Raw genomic sequence first — 18090 nt, forward strand, 5'->3', positions numbered from 1 at the left:
GTTGGAAAAATTACTTGTGTCATGCACAAAGTAGATGTCCTAACCAACTTGCCAAAACTATAGTTTGTTAACAATACATTTGTGGAGTGGTTGAAAAACGTGTATGTAAACTTCCGACTTCAACTGTATCTAACAAGCTAGAAACTAACCAAAACATTGTTTAGAAAGTTGCTTTTAGTTGCCTGGTTTGCTAGATTGACATACACTAAATTCATTTTTAAACGGGTGGGTTTATTGGTGTTAAAACACACCAGTTATGCTATTTTGGACCACCAGGCTGCTGCCTGTAGTTTTTGTGTTTATACTCTTTCATAACGACAACGACAAGTTTGATGTCAAACGACAGTAGAAGGTTCATGATGTCACTGCGACAACTGTCGATAGACGTATTATAAACCAGCCTTTAGTCTTGAAATCTTTGGTTGTTTAGTACATTGCCTCACGTGAATCCTTAAAGAGATGGGTGGGGCTAATGCTTAAGAGGGTGTGAACGATGCTGAATGGGTGTAGACAAAGAAGAGCTCTCCAGTAGGTGTAAAAAACATTCAAGGAGCATTTTCTCAAAAGTGGGGTTACAAGTTTATTAACTTTCAATCTATTTCTATCCATCTATATGCTGCTGTAGTCATCCCCACCTCTTCTTTTCAGTGAAATCGGTGCAAACGCACATGGCTTGAGATCGGTGCACACGCCCTGGGAGGGAGCAAGCGGTTTTAAATTGCCTCTGAGTCTAAAATTAAACTGTCAATATGACTCTGGCTTCATAATGTGCTAATATAAGAAGCTGGTGTAGAGTCATGGGTATAGAGATAACCGATGGTCAGCTGGATTCTAAACTTAACCTTCTAAGCTGCAGTATCATAACATTCTGTACATGCACATTAGCCCAGGGGTTCCCAACCTTTTTTCCCCAGGGCCCCCTTTTTTTACATTTGAAAACTGTCACGCTCCTTTTTTAAACGTATTGTTTATTGAGATAATCAAACTGGTGGTATAGGCTTTGTTTAATTTGAGGGACCTAAGAAAATGTTGTTGTTTTGAGACTCATGAAATCGTTTAGGTAGGCTATTTAATGATTATAATAATTATAATAATAGATAAGGAAAATAAAGTCTAGATCCGATTTCCCCAAATGTTATTCTGCAACCAAATATGTATTATTATGATAATTTATATGAACCTGAATTGAATTATACTGTACATACTCTTTTACAGAAAGTGAGTAGATCAAATGATAGCGACAAAGTCACACATTGTATAAGATTATGACCCTAGCAAAGTAAAATTTATTTGACTCCTCGACTTCAGAAAGGTTGTCGCTCAGCTTCTGAATGTCATATAGACAAACCAAAGATATTCCCATGTGCATCAGAGTCGCGTCTTCCTCTGGCATTTTAACGCTTGTTTCTAGCCTAAAGCATCGCAGATTTTTGCATCGTTTTAGAATGTTTTTATTTTACAACTCAAATTAAGGATGGTCCCTATGTACACCAGCTAGGTTTGGAACCCCTGATCTAGCCTGTTAGCCTATTTGTAGGCCTAACTAACTATCCTATAAAACTAGGCTATAAATAAATAGGGCCTACAACTACAAAAAAATCTAACTTAGTTGCAGGCCTTATTGTTTATTGCCTTTAATCCAGTGATTATTGTCAGATTAGAACAGTACTTCTGCATATGAACAGGATGCAGTGCGATAACCTTGTGAGGGGATTTTTACCACTGTTCTTTCATTATTTGTTACTTATTTTTATACTTATCATTTTTTACTTAACACTTATTTTTCTTAAAACTGCATTGTTGGTTAAGGGCTTGTAAGTAAGCATTTCACTGTAAGGTCTACACCTGTTGTATTCGGCACGTGACAAATAACATTTGATTTGATCTATCGAGTCTGTTTTGTCTGACTAGGCTATACTGTACCTATTTGAATATTGACAGTATTGCAGTGTAAAACCTCTTAAATGATTACAAAAACTGTGTATGTTCCTTTTCATTTCCAATGACTCAAAATGTATCACACACACATTGGTTTTCACACAAGAACATATTAGCATCTGGCAATGAGAATAATAAACAATTTCTACACAAAATCAACATGAAGACTTTCTATTTGTGCATAAGATGGAATACACCTAATTGATAGCCTTATTGTTTAAAGAAAATATAATTTGATTTGTGATATACTGTAAACCTCAATAGATAGGCTAAATAAACAATATTATTAAATACATGAACATACAGTGCCTTCGGAAAGTATTCAGACCCCTTGACTCTTTCCACATTGTTATGTTACAGCCTTATTTTAAAAATTGATTAAATTGTTTTTTCTCTCATCAATCTACACACAATACCCCATAATGACAAAGCAAAAACAGGTTTAGAAATGTTTGCTAATTTATCCCCCCCCAAAAAAATGTAATACCACATTTACATAAGTATTCAGACCCTTTACTCAGTACCTCGTTGAAGCACCTTTGGCAGCAATTACAGCATCGAGTCTTCTTGGGAATGACGCTACAAGCTTAGCACACCTGTATTTAGGGAGTTTCTCCCATTCTTCTCTGCAGATCCTCTCAAGCTCTGTCAGGTTGGATGGGGAGAGTTGCTGCACAGCTATTTTCAGGTCTCTCCAGAGATGTTCGATCGGGTTCAAGTCCGGGCTCTGGCTGGGCCACTCAAGGAAATTCAGAGACTTGTCCCGAAGCCACTCCTGCATTGTCTTGGCTGTGTGCTTAGGGTCGTTGTCCTGTTGGAAGGTGAACCGTCGCCCCAGTCTGAGGTCCTGAGCGCTCTGGAGCAGGATTTCATCAAGGATCTCTCTGTGCTTTGCTCTGTTCATCTTTGCCTCGATCCTGACTAGTCTCCCAGTCCCTGACGCTGAAAAACATCCCCACAGCATGACGCTGCCACCACCATGCTTCACCATAGGGATGGTGCCAGGTTTCCTCAAGACGTGACGCTTGGCATTCAGGCCAAAGAGTTCAATCTTGGTTTCATCAGACCAGAGAATCTTGTTTCTCATGGTCTGAGAGTACTTTTGGCAAACTCCAAGCGGGCTGTCATGTGCCTTTTACTGAGGAGTGGCTTCCGTCTGGCCACTCTACCATAAAGGCCTGATTGGTGGAGTGCTGCAGAGATGGTTGTCCTCCTGGAATGTTCTCCCATCTCCACAGAGAAACTCTGGAGCTCTGTCAGAGTGAGCATCGGGTTCTTGGTCACCTCCCTGACCAAGGCCCTTCTCCCCCGATTGCTCAGTATGGCCGAGCGGCCAGCTCTAGGAAGAGTCTTGGTGATTCCAAACTTCTTCCATTTAAGAATGATGGAGGCCACTGTGTTCTTGGGACCTTCAATGCTGCAGAAATGTTTTGGTACCCTTCCCCAGATCTGTGCCTCGACACAATCCTGTCTTGGAGCTATACGGACAATTCCTTCGACCTCATGGCTTGGTTTTTGCTCTGACGTGCACTGTCAACTGTGGGACCTTATATAGACAGGTGTGTGCCTTTCCAAATCATGTCCAATCAATGAATTTACCACAGGTGGACTCCAATCAAGTTGTAGAAACATCTCAAGGATGATCAATGGAAACAGGATGCACCTGAGCTCAATTTCGAGTCTCATACATATAATTTATTAACCTAACGTACCAGGCGTAAAAGAAACGCTTGAACTTGATGCCCCACATTCTGATCATGACAAGAACAAAAAAACTGTTCAACCAATACAGTAAATGTCGAGGAGGAGTTAAGATGGAGTGTTGCCTTGTTAATATTCCGGATGGAAACAACTTCAGAGAGCAAGCTAGCATGTGCCGTAGCTAGCTGCTAGCCAGATATAAGCTAGTGTTATCTAGCAATAATGGAATCTCCGACAAAGTTGACACCAACAAAATTGGTATGTGGCGTCTGTCGACTTTGTGGCAAGAACTTAATCTCAAAGGGTAGGGGAGGGATGTAGCTCAGTTGGTAGAGCATGGCGTTTGCAACGCCAGGGTTGTGGGTTCGATTCCCAAGGGGGGCCAGTATGGGAGAAAAAATATATATATATAATAATAATGTAAGTCGCTCTGGATAAGAGCGTCTGCTAAATGAATAAAATGTAAATGTAAAGAAAGACAGACACTATAGGCATCTGCTATATGTTTCACCGGGGACTGTAAAATGCGAGGCGCATGTCCTTTTCCCCTGAAAACTGGATGTTTCCGGTTTCTTCCGACCCCGCTGAATTTATGGATGTGACAAACTAACTTGTTATCTTGAAACCTTACTGATTAGCTACATAATCAACTTGCCCTGGGGTTGGTCATTTCTAGATGGGCACTGAGTGATTGCTTTGTAGCAAGATAATGTAGCCTAGACAACAAAGAAACTGTAATACTCACAGTGACATAGAAGAGTAACAAGCTACAGCCTACATCCAGTAGGTTGAGATATTACATCAACCTTAGAAATAAAATATGAATTACTCAAATATTTATATTATTCAGAGTGAGCAATAATATATTTGTGATAGACAATCATTCATGCAATGCATCCATTTATCATGTAAATAATATTGTTGCCAGATGGCAGCTCAAATTATTACTAGGCCATCCGATGGCATCTCCAGGGGCGTCAACTGGGTATGGAAGGGTCGCCATACCCTATCTCAACACCAACATTTTACAATAGGCTACTAAAATCAATCCAATCCTCATTAAAAGGCATATGCAGTTTAGCGGTATAACAACGCTGACTTTAGGACCATGCGGGAGCAGGAGGGAAGGCTGTTTGTACGGCTGGCTAGCTGGCTTTATGGAGAGCGCATCGACGCAGCTGCAGGGAACAGCGCAACTTTTTCTCTAAACAGTGCATAGATAAACATGGCTGTAGTAGATGGCTTTAGCTAAGTAACCCCAACCACCCTAGGTTTAGTTGAAATGACACCCCTGGGCATCTCAAATCATCACTAGGCCATAGCCTACTCCTTTGCCTGACAACATTGTGTATCCTAAGAAAGTGTTCTAGGAAAGGAGTTGGATAAATCTGAGGTTCCTGTTTATTAGTGAAGGGTCACCAGAATAGTTTTATTGATGATGAGCAGATACAGCCTACAGCTACATAGTCTGTTGTGCAGGTGTCCCATGATCGGCAGAGAAACTATACAGACATGATAAGTTAGCTTTATGTCAATGGGAGCTGGCCGTCTTCTCTGCTGATTGCAGAACTATTCTCATCCAACTAACGTTAGCTAACGTTAAAGCTAGCTTCAAATATTAAATCGAAACTGTCAGTGAGTCCCATAAAACTCACTGACCCTAACCCTGTAATTGTGTTTTAAAATTTGATGCCATCATTGTGTCCTAATGATGCGAAAGTGTACAGCTACCAAAGATTTGTGTATACATTGACCTATCTAGGTAGCTAGTTAGTTAGCTAGCTAGCTATCCAGCCAGTATGCTAGCTACGGCCCCCCTTCATCATCATGCATTACATTTACATTTTAGTCATTTAGCAGACGCTCTTATCCAGAGCGACTTACAGGAGCAATTAGGGTTAAGTGCCTTGCTTAAGGGCACATCGACAGATTTTTCACCTAGTCAGCTCGGGGATTAGAACCAGCGACCTTTCGGTTACTGGCACAACGCTCTTACCCACTAAGCTACCTGCCGCCCGCCAGAGAGCCACAAGAGCTGGCAACACTTCCAGTAAGCTAAAGTGGGATGACACATAGCTAAACATGCATGAATAACAATATTATATTTGCAGACTTCTCATGCTGGAAAGAAAAATAGTCTGATACAACCCTGTTATTTTAGAGGAAAAGGATAGAAGCGTAAGGTAGCTACCTTATTTTATCCAGGCAGTTGTAGCTAACGTTAGTGCTTGGATCAGCCGAAACAAATGATGATGATAAACCAGTAGCCTATGCACAGTCTCGCGTAGTGCTATGATGTTGGGGTAAATGCTAACGTTCAATATTTATAGGTAATAGGATATCATAATATTTAATGTAGCTAGAAATACACATAATTATGTAAATTAATTGTCCTATGGCGTGCGTTCAGTTCCTGAGAAAGGGTCCAAGGAAGGGTGAAACCAATTCCTCGATAGGTGTGCATGAGTTGTAAATAATTCAATATGTATTGATCACTTTACGACAAATGCCGGACGTATTGCGCATGACATTTTCAGATATTTTATTATTATTTACATTTTGTATTATTTGGCCATTGTAGAGAATGAAACGGGATGCTTTTACAATAGAAAGAAAATCACACATTTTACTGCAGTTGCTGTTTCCAGTGCAAACAGGAGACATGGCAACCTACGCATTCCACAGAGTTTCTAAACCCAGAGTCGCAACATCGCGAGACTTCCGGGAACTATTACAAAGCAGACCAGGTCGGGGTTTGAGAAGTTAAAATGATTCCTTAGTTCTTAGTTTTCTAGAAATCTAAAGGCACCTAGATTCAAGCCAATGTCTTAAGTAATTGAACGTCTTATTAATCCACCCTCGTGAAATTTACAAATTGACACGTTCTCATTTTCGTAAAAAACTACTTAATTTCGAAGGAGTGCCTTTGATTTGACGGCCTGCACATGCGCAGTTCGGCGCAGGACAACCCTGTTAAGTGTTTCTGCGCGTGAATTTAGCTAGCCAACGTCGCCATGACATTGCCTACAACCGTGATCGGGGATCTTCATACTATACTGTCTTTGCGCATTCTCTATCTCTGGCAACACAGCCCATGGAACCATCCGGGTGCACCTGACAGCCTTAATGGCAATAATTTTGTGTAAAGATGTCAATAATCATAATAATAATACTATTTCACTGTTAATGTGAACTTTTCTTATGGACAGATTATGTACTTTCTCTCCATTAGTTTGGCTTCCATAATTTGCAGAATCTGTGACTTTCATGACCATGAATCGTGAGATAATGTCATGTCATGACTACAGCTCAGACTGAAATAATTTAATAGGTTTTAATTATACTTATAAACACATGCATTGTTAATTACCACCATGTGCAATAAAAACTTCAACTAAATTGTTTACATTGTAGGAAATCTGTGAAGAAATGTACCACCAGTGATGATCAGAGAGAATCCTACAATGCAATGGGGCTTCTGATAGAACACCATGTACTGTATCAGGACAAATACGGTCCAAATGAAGCACATACCTGTACACATATGAGCAAGCACTAGGGGGGGATCAAATATAAATAATGTAGATTGTCCTTGCCAGTATGGCAACTAATAATGTGGTGTGTGTGAATATTCAGTCTCTTTGGTCTATTGCAGTCAGTCCCCCGGGTGCATGTTTTGATTTTTGCCCTACCAGTACACAGCTAATTCAAATAATCAAAGCTTGATGATGAGTTGGTTATTTGAATCAGCTGTGTAGTGCTAGGGCAAAAAACAAAACCCAACCCCTCTGAATCAGAGCCACCACACATACATTCTGGCATGCCCCAAAAGAAGGGTCTGAATGCAGCAAGTGTCCAGAGGGCGTTCCCCGACAAGGAGGCATTCCCTGACAATGGGGCATTCCCTGACAAAGTCCCTTCTTTCTTTATATTTTAGTCCCACAAACTACCCCATACAGTAGGTAGCGGAAAAATACACCTTATAGGTTGTAGTCTGCCAATAAACTTCAAAGAAGAAGGGGGAAAAAATGACATATCTGTTTCCGAAGAGGACAACGATGGTCACTGATCGAGTGGATGAGCAGGGGATTGGAGAGTGGGAAAGCTATGGCGGCGGTGGATGTTCTGTTTGAAACCAACGGCATGTCGGGTGAAGATGAGAGTACAGACAGTGAGAATGAGTTGGCTACATTGGCTAAAAATATAGGAAACAAGAGAAGTAAACTTGTGGTGGAAACTAGGAAATCCAAGCCTAGTTATCTGGGAGATCCGTTTGACGTATCGCGGAAAATCTGTGATAATAATACATTTATTTAAAAAGCGCTTTTAATTACAAACAAGAATTTCAAAGTTGCTTTGAAAACAAAAACAAACGTAGGTATCTGAAAGTTCATGGTTGATGGTCTTCCGTAGCTTCATGGGATACATTGGAGGATAATGTGACGTCAGTCAGAGTCACAAGAAGTCATGTTTAGATTTTGTGTGTGTCCGCTAGCAAAAGAAGCGCGCTTTGCACCTTAAAAACATATCGGAGTGGAATGTTGTGTGTATGGCTCTTCGAAGCAGAGCGCCTATAAAGGGGGTTATCTCTGGGGTAGCGCATGAAGTTCATGCAGATGAAATACCTGAGGAAGTAGGTGGGGTGGTTGGTGCATGTCGATTGACCAGTATGGTGGATGGAGTGAAGAAATACATTTCATCCACACTTTTGTTGTTTGATAAAGAGTCTCTCACTTCTCATGCAAAGTGAGGCTTCATCCTGTAAGTCTAAAGCGAAAAGGGTCAATATCAGGGGATATATTTATCTATATATTTCCGGATATCTGACATTTTATCAGATATAAGGAGTAGACATGCTCCAGATACGCATGTCCTTAATTTCATATATGGAGCTAGGATATTCTCCGTAATGGGACAGTTTCTAAATGCATCCAATTCGGACCTCAGAAATGTCTCTGCTACCATATGAGTCCAGGGAGATATCTGGGGTGAGATACATTCAAGACAAGCAAATGATGCACGTGCACACGCTTACGTATTTGTAGAATATTCTAACTCCGGAAAGGGTATGTGTCAATATACAAGCCTTTATACTTAGGCATTAACTAATCCACATATTTTCAGAAATGTATCATATCTGTAGTCATTACCTGATCATTTACACTACCAGTTTTAGAACACCTACTGATTCAAGGGTTTGTCTTAATTTTTAAAGGTAGGGGGGGTATACAGAAGATAGCCCTATTTGGTAAAAGACCAAGTCCATATTATGGCAAGAACAGCTCAAATAAGCAAAGAGAATCGACAGTCCATCATTACTTTAAGACATGAAGGTCAGTCAATACGGAACATTTCAAGAACTTTCAAAGTTTCTTCAAGTGCCGTTGCAAAAACCTTGAAGCGCTATGATAGAACTGGCTGTCATGAGGACCGCCACAGGAATGGAAGACCCAGAGTTACCTCTGCTGCAGAGGATAAGTTCATTCGAGTTAACTGCACTTCAGATTGCAGCCCAAATAAATGCTTCACAGAGTTCAAGTAACAGTACATCTCAACATCAACTGTTCAGTGGAGACTGTGTGAATCAGTTCTTCATGGTCGAATTGCTGCAAATAAACCACTACTAAAGGACACCAATAAGAAGAAGGGACTTGCTTGGGCCAAGAAACACGAGCAATGGACATTAGACCGGTGGAAATGTGTCCTTTGGTCTGGATAATCCAAATTGGTGTCATTTTTTTTTTTTTTTTTTTTTTCTTTGTGGGGGGGGGGGGTGGGTAGATCAGCTTAATATTGCAGATAGATTGTAACTTCCATCAATGTAATTGTCTTCATCACTTCCAATCCCCCATGTTTTTTATATATATATATATATATATATATATTCCCCTTTATTACTTTCCAACCCGCCACCCTTTCCCTACTTGGGGTAAACTAGTGAACAACAATGCTTAGGCCTCTACTTCCAGCTTATACTTACTATCTACATTTTATGGACACAGTCAATTTTACAATAATTATATTTTGTTAGTTTTTTTCTCCTGAACTACTTCTACTCTCAACCTCTCCGATCATTTTCATGATGTCCATCCGGTTTGCTTCTATATGCCATATCTTTCTAACTGTGCTCTTTCCCAAAAGCTCCCAACATACAACCTACATACTTAGTATGGACACAGTATGCTTACATTATTAGTTATCTTGTTATTATTTTGTTGTTAGTTGTTATTAGTCCCATCTTTGTGAGACGCGGTGTGGGTGAACGGATGATCTCCGCATGTGTATTTCCCACCATAAAGCATGGAGGAGGAGGTGTTATGGTGTGGGGTGCTTTGCTGGTGACACTGTCTGTGATTTATTTAGAATTCAAGGCACACTTAACTAGCATGGCTACCACTGCATTCTGCAGCGATACGGCATCCCATCTGGTTTGGGCTTAGTGGGACTATCATTTGTTTTTCAATAGGACAATGACAAAACACACCTCCAGGCTGTGTAAGGACTATTTTACCAAGAAGGAGAGTGATGGAGTGCTGCATCAGATGACCTGGCCTCCACAATCCCCCGACCTCAACCAAATTGAGATGGTTTGGGATGAGTTGGACGGCAGAGTGAAGGAAAAGCAGCCAACAAGTTCTCAGCATATGTGGGAACTCCTTCAAGACTGTTGGAAAAGCATTCCTGGTGAAGCTGGTTGAGAGAATGCCAAGAGTGTGCAAAGCTGTCACCAAGGCAAGGGGTGGCTATTTGAAGAACCTCAAATATAAAATATATTTTTTGGTTACTACATGATTCCATATGTGTTATTTCATAGTTTTGATATCTTCACTATTATTCTACAATGTAAAAAATTGTAAAAATAAAGAAAAATCCTTGAATGAGTAGGTGTGTCCAAACTTTTGACAGGTACTGTAAGTTAAGCGTGTGAGACAAAATGGCGGCCGTGATTAATTCTATTTTTATAATACATGTTTTTAGCTCCTAATGGTTTTAATTGCATGAGCTAAGGCTCACATTATTTTTATTTTCATGTGTACATACAGTATGAGACATGCCAATTATATGTATTTTAACCAGTTATATGTTATGAAATTTGGAGTTGACTGTTAAATGCTAACCGCTGACTAGCTTAGCACCAGGGGAGAACGACTGCCCCCTCATATTGAGGATTATAAGTTGAAGGCCAACCGGAGTACTGCAGGATCCCCATTATAGTCAGTGGGAGTATGGCAGGATTTCCCAAACTCGGTCCTCTGGACCCCAATGGCGTTTTGGTTTCTGCCCTAGCACTACACAGCTGATTCAAATAATCAACTAATCATCAAGCTCTGATCATTTGAATCAGCTGTGTAGTGTTAGGGCAAAAACCAAAATGTGCACCCCTTGGGGTCCCGAGGACCGAGTTTGGGAAACACTGGAGTATGGTTATCTTCGTGGTCAATATTCATAGATATATATTTTTTTATATTCAAACACAGTTATTGTACCAACATTTTCTTCTATTTGTAAGTCCTTGAACCGATTATTTTAAAATCACACACATAAGGATAATTTGCAGCCTGCAGTACCCCGGTCGGCCTTCAACTTGAGATACTCAATGAGAGGGGGCAGCACTGAGTTAGCTGCAACGTCACTTCCTGGTGTAGCTCAAACTGTGCATGCGATGTTTCCAAAAACTCCTCCATGAAGCTAGATGGTGGCGCCAAAACTACACTTCCTGATCTTCAAATGCCACTGAGACTTCACATTGGAAACAATGGGGTGACATCATCAATGGCTTTGTCCATTCTTTTTACAGTCTATTCTTAGCAGTAGCCTGCCAATTTGCCTTAGCTATTTTTAGCTCCTGTGTTAGCTAGTCTATGGGTTTTTGTTACACTGAATATGTATGCCTCTTTTATAATTTGTTTTACTAGTAGCCTGTATAAATAGAGAATTGTATGTACTGTTGTAGCTTATGTAATACAAGGGTGTTATTTTAGTGGTTTTGTACACCACCAGACCATATTTTAGTGTCATTACTAATTACATGAATAGCTGATTGCTATATGATGTATGTCATTGAGAAAGAGGTTAATGTATTTGTGAATGTGTTTTTCAATTAAATTAATGTAGCAGATGTTTTATCCTGTTTCACAGTGTCCCACACCTGGGACCTGTTACACAGGCCCAACGAAACAAGCTGTTTGTTCATCACCCAAAAGCAGTTGCTTGCATTTGCAATTGCACCTCAACTCACCCATTGTAAAAAATTAATAAAATGAAAGAGAATTGAAATACAGTAGCTACAGTGCCTTCAGAAAGTATTCATACCCCTTGACTTATTCTACATTTTGTTGTGTTACAGCCTAAATAAAAAATGGATTCAATTGATTTTTTCCCTACCCATTTACACACAATACCCCATAATGGCAATGTGAAAACAAGTTTTTTGACATTTTTGCACATGTATTGAAAATGAAATACAGAAGTATCTAATTTACATAAGTATTCACACCCCTGAGTCAATACTTTGTAGAAGCCCCTTTGGCAGCGATTACAGCTTTGAGTCTTTCTGGGTAAGTCTCTAAGAGCTTTCCACACTTGGATTGTGCAACATTAGCCCATTATTATTTTCAGAATTCTTCAAGCTGTGTCAAATTGGTTGTTGGTCATTGCTAGGCAACCATTTCCAGGTCTTGCAATATATTTTCAATTATATTTAAGTAAAACAGTAACTAGGCCACTCAGGAATATTCACTGTCTTCTTGGTAAGCAACTCCAGTGTAGATTTGGCCTTGTGTTTTAGGTTATTGTCCTGCAGAAGGGTGAATTCATCTCCCAGTGTCTGGTGGAAAGCAGACTGAACCAGGTTTTCCTCTAGGATTTTGCCTGTGCTTACCTTCATAAAAAAAAAATTTAATCCTGAAAAGCTCTTGAGGTCCTGAACGATTACAAGCATACTCATAACATAATGCAGCCACCACAACGCTTGAAAATATGGAGAGTGGTAGTAATGTGTTGTATTGGAGTGCCCCAAACATACACTTTGTATTCAGGAAAATAAGTGAATTGCTTTGCCACATTTTTTGCAATATTACTTTAGTGCCTTGTTGCAAACAGGATGCATGTTTTGGAATATTTTTATTCTGTACAGGCTTCCTTCTTTTGACTTCGTCAATTAGGTTATTGTGGAGCAACTAATATGTTGTTGATCCATCCTCAGTTTTCTCCTATCACAGCCATTAAACACTGTAACTGTTTTAAAGTCACCATTGGCCAGGTGAAATGCCTGAGCGGTTTCCTTCCTCTCCGGCAACTGAGTTAGGAAGGACGCATGTACAGTGTCTTTGTAGTGACTGGGTGTATTGATACACCATCCAAATAGTAATTAATAACTTCACCATGCTCAAAGGGATATTGAATGTCTGCTTTTGTTATTTTTTACACATCTACCAATAGTTGCCCTTCTTTGCGAGGCATTGGAAAGCCTCCCTGGTCTTTGTGGTTGAATCTGTGTTGTGAGTTGTTAAGCACATTTTTACTCCTTAACTCATTTAGGCTTGTCATAACACAGAGGTTGAATACTTATTGACTCAAGACATTTCAGCTTTTCATTTTTTATTAATTTGTAAAAATTTCAAAAAACATCATTCCACTTTGACATTATGGGTTATTGTTTGTAGGACAGTGACCAAAAAAATCTCAATTTAATCTATTTTAAATTCAGGCTTTAACAACTAAATGTGGAAAGGTCAAGGGGTGTGAATACTTTTTTAAGACACTGTGGTTTATTTGGGTGTGATCATGCATTGATTGTATTTAAACTGAACAACAACATAAACGCAACATGCAACAATTTCAAAGGTTTTACTGAGTTACAGTTCATATGAGGAAATCAGTCAATTATTCATTAGGCCCTAATCTATGGATTTCACATGACTGGGAATACAGATATGCATCTGTTGGTCACAGATACCTTAAAAAAAGGTAGGGCGTGGATCAGAAAACCAGTCAGTATCTGGTGTGACCACCAATTTCCTCATGCAGCATGACACATCTCCTTTGCATAGAGTTGATCAGGCTGCTGATTGTGGCCTGTGGAATGTTGTCCCACTCCTCTTCAATGGCTGTGAGAAGTTGATGGATATTGGCGGGAACTGGAACACGCTGTCGTACACGTCGATCCAGAAAATCCCAAACATGCTCAATGGGTGACATGCCCACACGGCGCCAATACACGCTGTCTGCCATCTGCCTGGTACAGTTGAAACCGGAATTCATCCATGAAGAGCACACTTCTCCAGCGTGCCAGTGGCCATCGAAGGTGAGCATTTGCCCACTGAAGTCGGTTACGACGCCAAACTGCAGTCAGGTCAAGACCCTGGTGAGGACGACAAGCGCGCAGATGAGCTTCCCTGAGACGGTTTCTGACAGTTTGTGCAGAAATTCTTTGATTGTGCAAACCCACAGTTTCATCAGCTGTCTGGGTGGCTAGTCTCAGAGGATCCCGCAGGTAAAGAAGCCGGATGTGGAGGTCCTGGGCTGGCGTGGTTACACGTGGTCTGAGGTTGTGAGTCCGGTTGGACGTAGTGCCAAATTCTCTAAAGCGACGTTGGAGGCAGCTTATGGTAGAGAAATTAACATTAAATTCTCTGGCAACAGCTCTGGTGGACATTCCTGCAGTCAGCATGCCAATTGCACGCTCCTTCAAAACGTGAGGCATCTGTGGCAATGTGTTGTGTGACAAAACTGCACATTTTAGTGGTATTTTATTGTCCCCAGCACAAGGTGTACCTGTGTAATGATCATGCTGTTTAATCAGCTTCTTGATATGACACACCTGTCAGGAGGATGGATTATCTTGGCAAAGGAGAAATGCTCACTAAAAGGGATGTAAATAAATGTGTGCACAATTTGAGAGAAATAAGTTTTTTTGCGTATGGAACATTTCTCAGATCTTTTATTTCAGCTCATGAAACATGGGACCAACACTTTACATATTGGGTTCATATTTTTGTTCAGTATAGTTATATTTGGCTGCCAAACTTGCTCCCACCATTATGAAATGTGATGTTCATTATTTTGCTTTCCTCATCATCCCAGAAACGGGTCAGTGGGGGAAGCTGTGCGCTTTTAACCTTCACAGTTATCCCCACTGTCTATACGTTTCAGCACAAGATGTAAATAATATTACAAAATTCTAAAATTATGTAATTCAATTGATATTAAATAAATCTCTATTAGATTCAATGTTACTAAACTGAAGCAGAAAGACTGACATTCATTAAACTGGTGCATCTTTTGTCTCCCGCAGGTTCCGTGGGAACTGGGAGATGGGGGCACCTAAGGGGATTCTATTCAGAGTGGGTGTAATGGATGAAAACCAGTGTGGGGATGTAGACAATGTATTACAAGATGAAGATTCACTCATAGAAGGGTTCAGCAACTCAGTCCTGGTTGTGGTAGTTCTGAGTTTCAGGTTTTTGATTGGACTTCTAACACTGGTCTACAGAGATGAACAACAAAACATCCACCCAGAGAACTAAGAGCATGTGCGTGCTGTTCAGGAGCATCTTCAATCAGATCAATCAATCAATCAATCAATCAGAGCTCAGTTGGTAGAGCATGGCGCTTGCAACGCCAGGGTTGTGGGTTCGATTCCCACGGGGGACCAGTATTAAAAAATTTATGCACTCACTAACTGTAAGTCGCTCTGGATAAGAGTGTCTGCTAAATGACTAAAATGTAAAATGTAAAATGAAACCCCCGCTGACCCCAGACCGCAGTACTACACTGACATGTCCTGTCTAGTGTGTCGGTAGAAACCAACTGGACACCTCTTCTGTGCTTCCTGTATTATTGCGTATTGGAGGTGTGGGACTTGGCTTGGTGCAGCTGCATCCAATCTGCAAACAAATTGTGACATTGCTTTTTCTGCTCTTCCAAGACCACACCTACAGCAGGTCCAGGATGGGCAGGCTGAGCCGATACTCATCTTGCAGGATCTAAACTACTACAACCGTAGGTTCTCAGGCCGGCCCAGATCTCTCATGGATCGCCTGTGGGACATCCCCACGCTGCTGCGCCACGCCATCAGGAAGAAGTTCTCCATGGGAGGCATCTTCTGAATGTTCTGTATCTGTATCCTGTGTCTGGTGGGACGCTCATCTACCTGGCCTCCTGGCTGGACTTCATCCCCAAGGCCCTGTTCAGCTTGCTAGGCTTCATGGACAACTTCTTCGTCATCTTGCTCCTCTTCCTTCATCTACATCTCCATCATGTACCGCAAAGTGGTGACTCAGAGACTGGCAGGTTGATGAACAGCCTGTCCAGTTCGGATCATGCTAGATAGCTAATTAGAACAGGTGGTCGCCTCTTGTCTTCCGTTTGTTTTCTGTAAACAAGCGTTTTAACATGGAGATATGGCATGATGTGGAAACACTAACCCTAACCCTATGAAGGTGTGTATCAATTTAACCTTTAAAAAAAAAAAAGTATTATTATTATTTCTCGCTGATATGAAAGATAATATCCTTATGCCTCCAAAAGTCTATCGCAAACGATGCATGTTAATGTTGAGACCGAGTGTCGGAGATCATACCAAAACTCCCCCCTAAAGAAGACGTCTTTCTCCAATGACTCTTATGTATAATGTAATGGACCTGAGAGTCATGATCAAGGGCTAACGTTGGACACTACCAATACTTAGCAGGTGATCTCTTCAGCTGTTTAGATGAACAACCAAAGTTAAAAAACTAGTTAATTGTTAATTCAGGAATGTGTCAATTATGAAGAACTGCTCAGTTTTAAAACACCTGAATTAGTGATCTGGCTAGCCAGCTAATGAGAAATGTTGCAAATCATCTTGTTCAATCTGTGATTTGTTTGCAGGACAAAGCCATCTTTCCCGACTGGTGTGGAGATAAGAAATTGTAACATTATGTGATTAAAAACGCGAGCTATTTTACATTTTAGTCATTTAGCAGACGCTCTTATCCAGAGCGACTTACAGTTTAGTGAGTGCATACATTTTTCTGCTCAATGTAGGCTTGCTTGCAAGCAATGCCTTGGTTTTCAAACCATGCAAGAGCTTGTTAGCCACTCCCAATTCTTTGGGGCTTTGCTTTGCCTCTTGAGTGTTCTGACTACTGAGAAATGGTTCACCATTTTATTGTCACCAGAACTCACTACTGTCAACGTGGGTTGAAAAAGCTAGCTAGCTAACCAAGAACAACTGGAATGCCACACTCAGCCTTCAAGTGCCTTTAGCAGCACTGCAGTCAAGTAAACATACTCCCAAATTGCTTCCTGATGTCTACAATAGGTGGACAAGAGGGCATTGAAATCATAATTATTCTATTGACTACTATTACATACAAAAGAAAAGACTATAGCTATTATTACAGACAAAACAAAAGACTAGAGCTATGATCAGAATGAGAATGTATTATGGGTGCATAGCTTATGGAACAGCGGCGAAGACTTGGCTTCAGAGGCTGGACAGAATCCAGTATAGAGCTTTAAGGATATGTATCAACACCTGTACGTGCATTATTAGTAGAGGCAGGAAAGAATATTGTTGTTAGCTTATTGGGTTAGACTGAAAGGCTGTGAGGTTGGTCATCTCACTGCTACTGTTCTAGATGACTGTTGCGAATATACTAGTGAACAAGGCAGAGGTTTTGGATGGACAGTTGAAAAGCTTGCTGATGACAGTGGTCTGAGGGAGTTGGAGGTTGGCCCTTCTGTGGTGATGGGGGATGTTCCTCCTTGGTTACTCCCGGATCCTGTTGTTGATCTAACCTTGGTAGAGAAAAGAAAAGATTGGTCAGAAGTGAGTGATATAGGGGAACTGGTTGATAATTACCTTGGTAGAAGCTTTTATAGTTTTTTACAGATTTTTACAGATGGCTCCAAGGACCCAGATAGTGGTCGTACAGGAGCAGGCATTTACATTCCGCAATGTGATGTGGAGTTATGTTGAAGACTAACAGATTAACTGTCAGTATACTCTGTTGAACAGTTGGCGATAGTAGTAGCTGCCCTCCAGGACGTTTAACCTGTCAGAATTGTAGTATGCTCAGATTCCCTGTCTGTATTGAATAGTTTGTCATCTGGTAAATCTAACAGGAGTGACCTACTATTAAAGGCATTATTATTATTATGGAGAATCGAGAGACAGGGTGTAGTGCGATCTGATGTGTCCCAGCCCATTCGGGAGTGGGCCAAAAGGGCTTTAAAACAAGATATAATTTATATTCGTGCTCCACTGGGTAGAAGTGAGGCCAAATGTAAGATTAGAGCCATTATGATAGATGTATGGCAAAAGAGGTGGGACTCTTTTATATGCCTTCCAAAGAAAGGTTGGTGGACCAAGATTCAAGGGTCAGATTATGAAGGACATTGTACATTGAATTTATTATATAATTGTATCTGGTTGGCAAACATGCAAATGGTTTGTGTATGGTT

At 40.6% G+C, this 18090-nt stretch overlaps 1 pseudogene across 1 annotated transcript; it reads left to right on the forward strand.

Annotated features, from left to right (window-relative positions):
• The first annotated feature begins 13426 nt into the window (after positions 1–13426).
• Positions 13427–17418, forward strand: LOC311130406 (E3 ubiquitin-protein ligase RNF170-like; annotated as a pseudogene). The gene is made up of 2 exons: positions 13427–15164; positions 15444–17418. The product of its transcript is annotated as an E3 ubiquitin-protein ligase RNF170-like (transcript).
• Positions 17419–18090: the final 672 nt, after the last annotated feature.

Source organism: Coregonus lavaretus (assembly GCF_964263955.1).
Source record: "Coregonus lavaretus genome assembly, chromosome: 6".
Taxonomy (NCBI): domain Eukaryota; kingdom Metazoa; phylum Chordata; class Actinopteri; order Salmoniformes; family Salmonidae; genus Coregonus; species Coregonus lavaretus.